The sequence below is a fragment of the Chroicocephalus ridibundus genome, chromosome 14, assembly GCF_963924245.1.
Source record: "Chroicocephalus ridibundus chromosome 14, bChrRid1.1, whole genome shotgun sequence".
Classification (NCBI taxonomy): domain Eukaryota; kingdom Metazoa; phylum Chordata; class Aves; order Charadriiformes; family Laridae; genus Chroicocephalus; species Chroicocephalus ridibundus.
The window spans coordinates 13,536,312-13,548,984 of NC_086297.1; the positions used below are offsets into that span (position 1 = coordinate 13,536,312).

The 12,673-nt window shown below is 60.1% G+C and overlaps 1 pseudogene; it reads left to right on the plus strand.

Annotated features, from left to right (window-relative positions):
- Positions 1-10,630: 10,630 nt before the first annotated feature.
- LOC134523557 (RING finger protein 222-like) lies at positions 10,631-11,317 on the plus strand (annotated as a pseudogene).
- The last annotated feature ends 1,356 nt before the right edge of the window (positions 11,318-12,673 follow it).

Consider the following 12,673-nt stretch of genomic DNA (forward strand, 5'->3'; position numbering starts at 1 on the left):
GCCTGGAGGATGCTCTGACCCCACGGGGCTTTCAGCCACCTACCTCGGTATCTTTGTGCTCCTGGTGACTGTCAGCCAGGACGTCCCCCACGACGGAGCGGAGTTTCTCACAGTCCCCTTGTACCTGCAGCGTGGTGGCCTGGGTGCTCTTCAGCAGTTCTTCATCCTGCTTCAGGGAGGAAGATGAGGAGGCAGTGCCATGCAAGGGGGGAGTGGCTGCCCCGTGGGGACAGACCCAGGTTACTTGGCTGGTGGCCATGGGCTATCAGTGCCAGCAGGACATTTACACCAGACTGTAATTTCCTTCCATGCTGCTGGCTTGTACAAGCCAGTCTGGGGGGCGGTGAGGGGCTCCCCCACGTTACAGCGAAGCACAACCAGCCACGGGGTTCCTAGCAGCCCCCTGCCAAGCCCCCCACACCGGCCTCTCCCTACGTGGCTCCTCCTCGGCAGCTGCTTCACCACCTTGCCCCTGGCTGTGGCCGCAGGGTGGTGGTCTGGGGTCGAGGGGAGCATGGCTGAACCCTTGGGGTGGTGGTCTAGGTTCCCAGGGTTCCCTGGCTGTGTCCTAAGGGTGGTAGTCGGGGGTGCCAGGAACCATGGCTTTGTCCCCAGATCATGGTCTGGGTGCCCAGGGACTGTGGCTCTGTCCCCAGGGTGGTGGTCTGGGGTCAGGGGGACCCTGACTGCACCCTTGCAGCAGTGGTTTGCCTCACCACCTTGCCCACTGCCTGCCAGGACATGAAGGTGTTCACCATTTCCTGGACCTTCTCATGGCGCTGGAGAAGCTGCCCCACCTTCACTCCGGTGTCCGTGCTGGAGACGTTGCGTGCTGCCTGCGCCTCTGCCTCCTCCTGCCCCATGTGCTGTATCGCCCTCAGCTTGTGTTTCTGCAGGAAGGGGAGAAGGGATGGGCTCTGAGCTGGGATGGATCCAGCCAAGGAGCCCAGATGCCCTGGAGGCTCGATGGCCCCAGCCAGCCCAGGGAGGTGGCTGGGAACCTCGCCAGAACCACCCCCCTGAGGTGGCGGGTGAAGGGAGCGCTACCTCACCTGTGCCTTCAGCTGCTCGTCCGTCTGCATCGCCAGGAGCTTCAGCCTGGCCTCAGTCCTCTGCTGATGCTCTCCCAGCTCCTTTAGTTCCCGCTCTATCTCCTGCAGGCCCAGGTCCTTCATCTCCATCAGCTCCTGCTTCATTTTTTGCAGCGTGGGCCTGGCCAGGGAGATGGGGGCACGGGGAGGTTTATCCTCCATTGGGCTGCTCGGGGGTGTTCGTCACCCCCCAGACCAGGGTGCTCCAAGCCCCCCTGGGCTCCCCTGCAGCCCCCCTGGGGTAGGAAACCCCCTCCCGTCCCCTTACCCCATCTGGGTGCTTCCATGCAATTTCCAGTTGGCTCCATCCACCCTGGGCTTTCCACGCGTATCCTCCAGCTGCCTGGTCTGGGAACGGGGGTGTTGGCGGAGTCAGGGCATGGCCCCTGTGTCATCCCAGCACCGGGGTCGTTTGTATGCCCCGGGTTCAGGTGCTCACTTGTCCCCCGGAGGGGCTGCTGTGAGACGTCCCTGCCACAGGCAGCGCAGGAGGTCTGTCTGTCGGGGCAGCCGAGGAGCTGCCGTGGCGCTGCCTGTGCCAGGTCCTGCCTCCCGGCGGGATGCGCAGGGAAGAGAAGGGCTGAGCAAAGCTCCGCAGAGCCCCGGGGCGTGCAGTGGCTGGAGGCACTGGGGGCTGCGGTCCCACTGGGTCCCGCTCCCGCAGCCGGGATGCCCCAGCACTCAGCGCCGACAGAGCTCAGGCTCCTCGGCCTCCTCCTCCTCCTTCTCCCCCCTCTCCCAATATGCTGCCCACCAGGCCATCCATCCCCCAGCACCTCCCAGCCCACCATGCTGCTCACCTCCTCCGGGGCCGGGCAGAGGCTCTGCCTTTCCTTCAGCCTTTGCTGGGGAAGGAAGGGATCAAGGGGTCAGGCCGGACACGGGGCTGGGGGGAACGGACCCACAGGGACATCAGTGCCCAGCACCGCCAAGCCGTGGACCATGGCCCGACACAGGAGGACTGGTCTCCGCGAGGGAGCTGGGGATGCAGCTGCCCCCTGTCCCGGTGCAGGATCCAGGCGGGATTGTGGCCGTAGCCCATCACGCTCCAGCACTGTCTGGTCCCAGGGGCCCGGCAGGCGGCCAGCAGCATCCTGGAGTTTCCTCTGGAGCGGGGCGAGGGGAGGGGCACCAGTCTGGATGTGGGAGCGGGATTTAAAAGGAGCATTTGGGCACAGGACAAAGGGAGAGCGGGCAGGCAGCCTGGGGTCTGTGGCTGGCTTGCCCAGGGCAGAGCCTTATCCCCCTCCTTCCCAGCTCCCACGCTTCTTTTTTTCTGCCTGTTAGTTCAGAAGTGCCCCAGCATCCCTTTGGCTGATGCCCGCAGTTCCCTCTACCCGCAGCCCGACTTGCAGGCAGCGGCGTCCGTTTGTGCCCTCGCCGGGGCAGTGGTGGGGGGCAGAGGGTGGGGGGCTGCAGGAGGGTGGGCTGAGCTCCCCTGCTCCCCCCTTGGGACACCCTTCCCACTTTGGGGTGGCGACAGGGAGAGGGGCAGGGAGGGGGCAAGGGCCCAGCTCCCTCCCGGGGCACCAGCGGCAGCTCACCAAGCCAAGCGCCTCCTGCATCCTGCGGATGTCCTCTGCCATGCGGGACTGCGCCACCTTCATGGTGTGGATCTCCTCGAGCAGCTCCTGGGAGAGAGCCATGGCCCACGAGAGGGGGGTGGTGGGGTGAGCCCCAGGGGAGGGTCCCTGGGGACCAGGACCTTGACCCCTGCTGTGCTCTTAACTTTAACCTGGGCTTATTTCTGCCCACGGGGGATAGTTGGGGGGCAAAGCACGGCCGCCAGCGTCTCAGCGCTGTGCAGGACGAGGCCCCTGTCTGTTCCCCACCAGTGCTGGCTTTAGCCCTTGGGCGAGCCGAGGGGATTTGGGGTGGGAGATGAGGCCCATGAGGGGCTGGTGGAGCCTCCCAGCTGCCCCAGGAGCGGATGCGGTAGCAGCCGTGGGTCAGGAGCGGGGAATGGAGGGATGGAGAGGGCGATGGGGCCAGAGCTCCAGGGCTGCTGAGCCTCCAGCTAGTGGGGCATTTCAGCCCCAGCTCTTCCTACCCAAAACTCCAGTTCTTTCCGGCTGTGAAGGCCCACGTGCTGCCATGGGCTCAGGCTTAAAGCAGACCTCGGTGTAAGGGGATGCAACAGCGGCGTGGACCCTGGAGGAGGGGGTGTCTCGTGGGGGAGCACCCAGGAGACTGGCAGAAGCCCCTACCTTGAAGATGCTGCTCCCATTCTCTTTGATTTTCCTCTCTATCTTCCGGGCGTAGGTGGTCTCGCAGGTGAACTGGGGGCCGCTCGTGGTCTCCTGCAGCCGCTCCCGTGGCTCCTGGGGCTGCTGCCGCGTGCCCTGGGCCCTGTCCCCCTTCTTCTCCAGAACAGGGGGTGCCTTGGCAGGCTGGTCCCTCTTCAGGAGGGGGGTCGGGCTGTGTCCCCACGTCTCCACAGGGAGGTCTTGCAGGCCCAGGTGCCAGAGCATGGCCAGCAGCAGTCTGCGCAGGGCCACGAAGTCGATGGCCCTGACCTTGGTCGTCCCGAAGGCGACATCCAGCAGCTGGGCCAGGCTGAGCTGGGCCATGGCTGCTGCCGTCCCTGAAGCGACAGAGGGACCTGAGCGGGACCTGAGCTCCTGGGGGAGTGGGAGAAAGAGCTGCCCAGGGGGCCCTTTCTGCCTGGGGGAGACTGGGATGGGTGGGAGGGATGGGCAGTCAAAGCCTTCCTCCTCCTCCCCTCGTCCTCGTCCTCCTCCCTGTGCGCGTCCTCCTTGTCCTCGTGCTTCTCCTCCTCCTTCTCCTCCTCTGTTGCCTCCTAGCAGCAGAGTGGTCACAGCGGTGGGAGGGGTGACAAGGGACAATGCAGCGTCCCCCGTTGCTGGGTGATGCCCCCGCTCCCGGCCGGTCCTTGGGATGCGGTTATCCACAGGCATGGGAGAGGCCGAGGGTCCTGGCTGCCTTTTCCACCTCCATCCCTGAGGCGCAGCTGGCGCAGGCTGATCTGTGGCCGCAGCCAGCGCAGCCCGAGCCCGGGCAGAGGCAGCTCCCTCGCAGGGCTGTCCCGGTCACTCAGCCCGCTCCGGTGACACGTCCCGCAGGAGACCAGGCCCGGCTCCCAACCACCGCCATTATTGTGTTTTTCTGAGGCAGCAAAGGGTTGGCGCGGAGGGGAGTTGGGGGGGTCCGGGCCAGGGCATTGGGAGCGGGGGCTCCCCCAGGAACTCACTGGGATCATTGTCTGGGTTTTGTTATTGTCTGTAAGGGGAAGACGTGCTGCTGGGGTGGGCACTGGCCCATGGGAGCCCGTAGCTGGCCTTTTCTTCCCCCACTTTATTTTTTTAATCTATCGCTATAATCTATGAGTATCATATATATATAAATCCAGGGAGAAGGAAGCAGCATCCCAGAGGTACTGAAGGGTGTGTGGGGGTTCTCTAACAGCCCACTTCATGCCCGAGCAGCCCTGCAGCAGGGCAGGAGAGGGCAGAGGGGGAATAATGAAAAATAAATGGATGGAGGTGGCTGTCGAGAGCCCGGATCATGGCCACGGCGGCACGGAGCCACTGGTGCCCCCCCAGCTCTGGATTTCCCCGACAGGTGCTGCAGCGCCCAGAGCAACATGCGCCTCTCCTCTGGCTTCTGGAATTCAGCACGGCTTCTTGCACAGACCCCCCTGAACCCCCCCTCACCCCGTCCTCCCTCCTCTGCACCTCTGCAGGGCCGGGGCGAAGCAGAACTGGGGGCTGCGATTTGTCAATGTGTTCCCCCCAGCCCTGTGACCACCGTTCATCTCCCTTCTCCAGGGAATTAATTTTACTAATTAAAGAATAGTAATGCATTTAAATTTTAAATCACAATCATGATTTTATTAATTAAAAATCTATATATCACTTTTGGAACACCAGCTCTCCCTGCCCGTCTGTCTGGGTGCTGGATCCGTTCCCAGTGTCCCCGGTGCCTGGGAGAGGTGGCTGTTGCCTGAGTCCGTCTCCGTTGGCTCAGCACGGACTGGAAAGCTCAGCGCTGGGTCCGACGGGACCAGGCACACAGGCTGTGCCCAGGACCATCAAAGGCACTCCAGGGACACATCCTGGTTCCTTGGGAATGCAAGCAGGGACACGTAGAGCAACGGTGACATCTGAGACGGGGGCAGGCGCTCCCTCAGATGGAGGAGGACTTCTGATGCCAGCGCCACCACCCCAGGGATGCAGGCAGGGTCCCCTGGTACCCAGGCCATCATCTCAGGGATGCAGCCGGCACCTCCAGGGAGCCAAGGAGAAGAAGCAGGGGGTCAGCCAAGCCCAGCCCCCCCCCTCCGCCTCCCCCACATGCAGCCTAGCCTTCCTAGTGCTGAGAAGGTCCAGGGGAAAGGAGGCTTTGGGCAAAGGAGAAACAGGGATGGGGAGGGAAACAGCCCCGGGAGCTGGGCACTGGTCTGTGCTGGGAGGCAGCATCCATCTCTGCTTGTGGCTCTGGAGCTGTGAGTGTTGACCCTGGGGATGTGATCTGGGAACTGTCGACTCATTGCATCTCAAGAGCTTTGTGAGGCTCGAACTTGCCAAGCCTGGCTGCTCCTGGTCTCAAGAAAGATGACCTCAGACCCAGCAGTTTTCTGACCACTAGAAAAAGCCTGGCCAACCTTTGGCCTTGCATGGCTCCCACCCTGGACCCCATGTCACGAGTCTGGCAGGTGCTGGGGAATATCAGCTTTCCTGCTCAGACTGATGTTTGCCTCCAAACAGCCTTGCTCTTATACCCCCACCCTGCTGCCTCCTTCCCTGTCTGCCCGAGGATAGTGTTTGGTGCAGGACTCGCCATGTGCATGCGAGATCAGCTGCTCACACCTACTCACAGTCCCCATCCAGGTGCCATGGTGACAACATCAGCAGCAATATTTCATCCTTGTAAGCCAGTGGGTTGAATCATGGCTATTTGGAGCCCACAAGAGGGGCCGTGGGGGTCTGTGTGCCCCCAGCGAGGGGAAGGAAGGGCTGGGGCTGGGGTGGGGGTAGGGAGGGATGAGAGTGGAGGAGCTGTAGAGAGAGCTGGGTTTGGGGAGGGTATAGGGCTGGGAGGGATATGGGAGATCATACAGGGAAGGGTGGGGCTGGGAGAGGTATAGGGATACATGGGGCTGGGAGGGGCGTAAGGAGGGATGGAGCTGGGAGGGATGTGGGGAGAGATGGGGTGGGGAGAGATGAGGGGAGATGAGGCTGGGAAGGATGTGGTTTGGATGGGACTGGGAAGGATGAGACTGGGCAGGGAGTGGGAGTAGGGGGAATGGAGGGAGTACAGCTCTGTGAAAGACATGGCATGGCCATGCTGTAGGGAGTGTACAGAGAGGCAGGGATCTAGGAGGGCTTTGGGGAGCAGGGGTCGATGGGCAACAGCTCTGGGGGACCATGTGGCAGGGCAGTGGCTCTGGGAGGGTTGCCAGAGGGACAAGTGGCCCAGGCAGAGCCCCCCAGTGCTCCCTGCCCAGCCCCTGCAGTGAGGCTTTGCAGATGGGGACATCCCATGGCTTTGCCGGGGGCGGGGGACCTGATGGCTCTGTGCTGACGTGTCCCCCAGCCACGGGCAGCGCTGGCAGTGGGGTCGGCAGAGACTCGGCTTGTCTGGCGCGTGCCGTATCCTCGCAGCCTGCTGGGATGTTGCAAGAGCCGGGAAAGCAAAGTCACCGCCGCTCTGCGAGCTGCCCCCGCATACACATAACATACACATACACATAACAGGGCACTTCTTCAAGCATGAAGGCAGGAGACCCTCTGTTGTACGCAACAACGCCGATCACTTCATTTATCCTCCCTTTATGCCTCACCCGAAGTCCCCCTTTGAGCTGGCTGTGTCCATCCACATGGAGCCTTTTTTTGATAAATGTAGCTATTTTTCTTGACTACTGTGAGTGCCACCTTTGGTGCCTGGGCAGTATTTGCTGAATCGCTCCTTTAACAGACTTTGCCAGCGATGCCTAAAAGTACTGTTTTGCAGCTCAGCTTGCCTGCCAAAAGCACAGCCACCCTGAAACGCTGATTGTCTTGGTTATTGCCAGGCTGCTCGTGGGGTGCAGGGGTGACCTCTTAGGCACCCTGGATCTGCTTGTGCCCATTTTCCTGGGGGTCCTTAACGATGGACATGGAGGGCCAAGGAGATGTGGGAAACTGCTGTGACACCAGCCACAGCCCCGATGCCGGCTCGGGAGCGTCTGTGTGCTGGACCCATCATCCTCCCAGGATGCAGAAGGGGACAGCCGGGCACCACCTGCCCTGTCCCTCATGGGACACCGTGGGTTGGGGGTTGTCAGGACCCTTGTGTGTTTTCCAGCTGACCCCATCTGGAAGGGAGGACTGGGGTTATCCTTCCTATATTTTGACTACGGGGACTGCAGAGCCCACAGGATGGTGGGACGGGGACAGTAGCCCTCCTGCCTTGTGCCAGCATGTCTGGGCAGATGCATTTTTTCCCAAGCATCCTCCTATCAATAACCCACTTGTGTTTCTGGTTGATGATCCACCAGCTGACCCTGGCTGGTGGAGCAGCTCTGCCTGCAAACTCTCTGCTCACAGCACCATGCTGACTGCATGGTCATAAGACCCTGGAAAAATCATGAAATGAACCAAAATCCAGTATTTAGTGCTCCTTTTATGGAGCCTTTCCTTTCCGGGCCGCTCCAGCGTGTGTGGTGTTGCAGGGCTAGAAGCTGACCTCTACTTGTTCCCATTAAAGGCAGCAACCCCTCTGCAGTCTCGGCCCTCCGGGAGACAGGGCTTGGAGGAAAAAGCCAAACTGCAACACAACCTGGCAGCCAAAACCACAGGGAACATCCCGTTTTGGTAAAAGCCCCCCAGTCCCTAACCCCGGCAGCCTTTTCTCCTGACGTTGCAGGGATTCTGTGCATTGTCCCCCAGAATAAGGCTCGAGGGAGCTGCCTGGTAAAAAGGCAGCCAGAGGGGATGGCGTAAAAGAGTCCGTCAATACCCGCTGCTGCAGGGGACGCGGGTGGTAAAACACCCCTGGAGTGGCATGGCTCATGGCACAGCAGGGACGGGTCACAGTGACCGCGGAGGGTCTCCAGCAGGTTTGTGTGCTTCCCCCGAGGGGCTGGTGTGGGCACCGGGGAGGGGGGGACAAGCCATTTTGCCCCCACATCCAGGGGGTTTTGTGCAGCCCTGGTCTTGCTCATCATCTGAGGCGCTTGCCTTGGGCTGCCCCCGGACTCACTGAGCTGACGCTGTGTTGGTGGAGGGGGTAAAGAAGCTGAAGGAGCCCCTGGAGAGTGCAGTTGCCCTCCCAGGTATGGGAAAACCCCATACACCGTGGGGCTGTGTGGCTCGGCCTGGACTGGATGAGACAAATCGCCAAGTTTTGCTGTCAGAATAAGGCTCCAAGGGCTCACACCAGGCTCAGGGTCATTCCTGGGAGGGTTTGTTGGAGGCAGAGGCAGGTGGGTGCTGTGATGCCCAGGTACTGTGCAGGTGCCTTCGCAAAACCGCAGCATCCGGTGGGAAAACAGGCATTGGAGAGGGGTTTGGGGATGTACCCCGTTGTTCCTTGGTGTTTGATAAGCATTCGTCATGTCAAATGACTGGATGTAAATTTCTGGTCATCAGGAGGATAAGCAGATCCCATCCATCCTGGTGGGGAAGAGGCAGCATCCCAGCTGGTGGGGACCACCAGCTCCAGACCTTGGCACCCCTGGAGAGGCAGGCCCAGGGCTTTTTATTACAGTGCACCCAGGTCTTTTTTTTTTTTACACACATTTTGGGCTCCCGACATCCCCTTTAGCGACTGTTTCATTGGGGTTTGAGCTCAGGGATGAGCCCGACTACAGGTGCCCATCACATGAGGGAAAGCAGGCAGGACCGTGCTGCCTGTCCCTGCCCTCCGACGCCTGACACTGGCTCCTCGCCCCCTCCCTGGCCAACCAGGCAAATATCAGGCCTTTAAAATGGGGATCGAGTTCCTCCGCATTCAATCCGCGGGAGCTGGCCCTGTCCCTGCTCCAGCTTCTGCGCAACGTGCCCGCATGACACGCGCAGCCAACACCTCCGTGTTAGATAGGTGTCCCAGTCCTCTCCCCAGCTGGTGCTCGGTGCTGGGGCACGGCCAGCCCCGCTTCTGGGGACAGCAGTGGAGTGCATGGAGGGGCTCCTGCCCTGGTGCCCTGCAGCAGGTAAGGGGGCTTTGGGGGCACAGAGGAGCTGGTGCACAGGGTCAGGGTCTCCTTCTGCAGCACGTTGGGGGACCAAGTCCCTGATCCCTCTTAAAGCAGAGCAGGAGCCTGCATCTTTCTTCTCTTTGATTGGGAGGGGATGGTTTGTTGTGTTCTTGTGACCGTCCTGGCGCAGGGGATGGCTCCCAAGGAAGAGGAGGTCAGCCAAGGAGGGGATGGCAAAACCTCCAGAGGCAGCTGTGAGGATGCCCATGGGCACAGTCATGCATGAGAAAAGGGGTGCAGGTTGGGTCGGGTCTGACAATGCTGCAAGGTCTGGAAAAACCTGCAGGTTTTATGAAGCTCAGGTTTTAAGAGAAAGGAGCTGAGCTGAGCTGAGCTGAGCTGAGCATCCCTCCTCCCCTCTCCCCTCTCTCCTCTCCCCTTTCCCCTCTCCTCTCTTCCTCCGCCCTTCACCCATCTCCCGCTCCCTTCTCCCTTTTCCCCTCTCCTCTCTCCCTTCTTCCCGCTCCCCTCTCCCTTCCTTGAGCCGCCGCATGAATGCTCCCTGCCCTGGGAGACGCACGGCAGAGCTTCAGACCCAGCCCAGACGCGGGTCTGGGGATGCCAGCGGCCCCGCGCTCCCCCTGGCGCCCCAGGCTGGGGCAGGGGCCAGGCGGGATGGCTGGGCTCTGCCCTCCCTGCACTGACTAAGAGGAGACGCCGGGCTCCGGGGCTTGCTGACCGCACCATGCTCCGGCGTGAGGAGCACAGCCTGGAGATGGCTGTGGCCTGGCCACCAGCCTGGGACATCCTCCAGCAGCCTGGAAGGAGCCTGGCGTGGGTGCTCGCTGCCTGCCCCGGGTCCAGCACGCCCCCTCTCCATCCCCGGGGGGTCCTGTGCTCCCACCTGTCCCACTGCCCTGGCCTCCCCCTGCTCCCGCTGGCCCCTCTGTGTCCCCTGGGATGGGAGCATCTCCCTTTCCATGGCAGGTTTCTTTGTGGGATGGGAGTTCCCACCTCCTGTGCACCTGGAGCTGGCAGCAGTGCACGGAGGCACTCGTGACACAAGCTGAACCTGCTTTATCTGTACCACGTGCTGAGCAGGTCCATCCAGGGGCTCGTGCATGTGATTTTGCAGCCGGGGATTGTTGCCCGCGCTGGCTCTGGAGTTGGGGTCCTCCCGTCATCTCTCTCTTGCCCCAAGGGCCACACTGAGAGGCGTAATGCTCCTGAAAATGCCCTGTCTTGTTGAGAGGATGCCTAGTAGCTGTCAAGTGCATCTGTTAGGGGCAAGAGGGCAAAAGCAAGAGAGCAGGGAGGAGGAGGAGAGATGAAGAGATGGATCATGCTTATCATTTCAACCTTATTAACCCATCGTGCCTCTTCCTCGCAGCTGGGGAGCGCCTGTGTCCGACAGAGCAGGGATGTCTGAGGCCTCGTCCAGCAAGGAGGGACCCCCGGCCGAGTGCCCCGTGTGCTACGAGAAGTTCCACCCGCTGGAGGCCATGCACCGCCAGCTCAGCTGCGGGCACACCTTCTGCCACGACTGCCTGGTGAAGTGCTTGCTCTCCGCCAAGCTTGACGGCCAGGTCCAGAGCAGCATCATCTGCCCATCTGCCGCTACGTGACTTTCCTCAGCAAGAAGGCGGCTCTATGGCCGCCCAAGGCAGGTACCAACCTCCGGGCCCTGGAGATGCCTCTGTCACCTTCCTCCTTGTCCCATCTGACCAAATTGGAGGCCAGCAACACCTTGGTGGTGCCCAGCCATTTTGTGATGCCGGTGCAGAGCTCCGGCCGGTGCTGCAGCACGGGGAACAGCCCCATGGACTCGCAGGGGGTCCCAGGAGAGCTGGCGCGGGAAGCCCACATCTTTGTCATCAGTGACCATGGGATGCCACTGGTGGGTGTGGACTGCAGCTCCCTGGGGAGGAGAAGCAGAACAGAAACACGAAGCTCGGTGTCATCCAGCTCAGCCCTGGGGGTGAAATGCTGCCAGTCGCCCATCGCCCTCGTCGACCTGTTCATCTTGACGGTGGCCATGCTGGAGGCTGTGCTCCCTTGGCTGCTGCTGGTGAAGAGGGACTCGTAGCAGGGATGGGATCAGCTCAGATGCTGGAGGTGTCACTGATGCTGGGACAGAGCTAGGGCTGGGACCTCTCTCAAAAGATCCCATGAGAAAGTCCAGAAGCAGCTCCAGGTGAAGCTCTCTCTCCTCTGGCCAGGGACTGAATGGACTTTCAGACCTTTCCGCAGATCTCCGGGTGCTCACAGTGTCGTCGCTGGCATTTTCTGCCTCTTTTGGTTAAAATGTGGCTGGTCAAACCCTGCTAGTGGGTTCCCCTAGTGTCTTAGCAGAGAGCATGGCTTCTCCTCCCGCACCCTGTTGAGGAGAAATAACTGGACTACAGACGATCCAATGTGAATCAACAGAAGCCGTTTATTAAGCACCGATCATCATCTTTTATACCCTGTGTTGTAGCCGTACACGCGACTCGCTTATTTCTGATCAGCGAGTTACACTGTCCACGCGCTGTGCATGCAGTTCGTTCACACATCAGATTGGTTACAAGAATTCGCATAGTAAATCGCTTAGTCATTAGCACAACATGTTTTTTACCTTCTCAGTTCCCGTTTTTCCCATGTACTAATGCCATCTTCTACCACCTGTTTTGATCTTAATCTAATCCCTCACCGTAGGGAGGCTGGCTCACATGGCCGTTTTCTCTCAGGTACATTCCTACAATACCCCCTTTTTCTTCTTGAGCCAGCCAGACTTTATGCATGGCATTTTCTATCATGTCAGTCACTTTGCGGAGAACACACGAGGCTGCCATAATCAATAATAATATAACCAACAATAGCATGAGCCCTTGCTTTAGTAAATCTGATAACCATCCCGTTATACCCCACGAGCTTAACCAATCATCGAAACTGTTTTTGACCACTTTTAATTTGGACATGTTATCCTTCAGCTCCCGTAACTGCTTATGAATGGATGATGAGTGGTCGGAAAGGTTCATACAACACATACCTTCAAAACCTTCACATCCATGACCCTGAGCTAACAGCAAAAAATCAACAGCCGCTCGATTTTGCAACGTAGCATGCCGAATGCTATCAACATCAGTCAGCAAGCTAGATTTGGGTTGCCCATTGACGGTGCTGCGGGTTGTCCAGGCAAGGGATCAAGTTGCCCAGCAAAGGCACTAGGATGCACGCAGTCTGCACTGACTTGCCCAGGGCTGGCACTGGGTTGCCCACTGAGGGCCATGAGTTCATAGGATCATAGAACGTCTCAAGTCGAGAAAGACCCATGAGGATCATGGAGTCCATCTCCCTGCTTCTTGCAGGACTACGGAAAACCAAATGATATGACTAAGCCACTCAACAGTTGCCCAAAAGCTGCAGCTGGTTGCCCAGGGGCTGCAAAACCTGCCCATGGAGG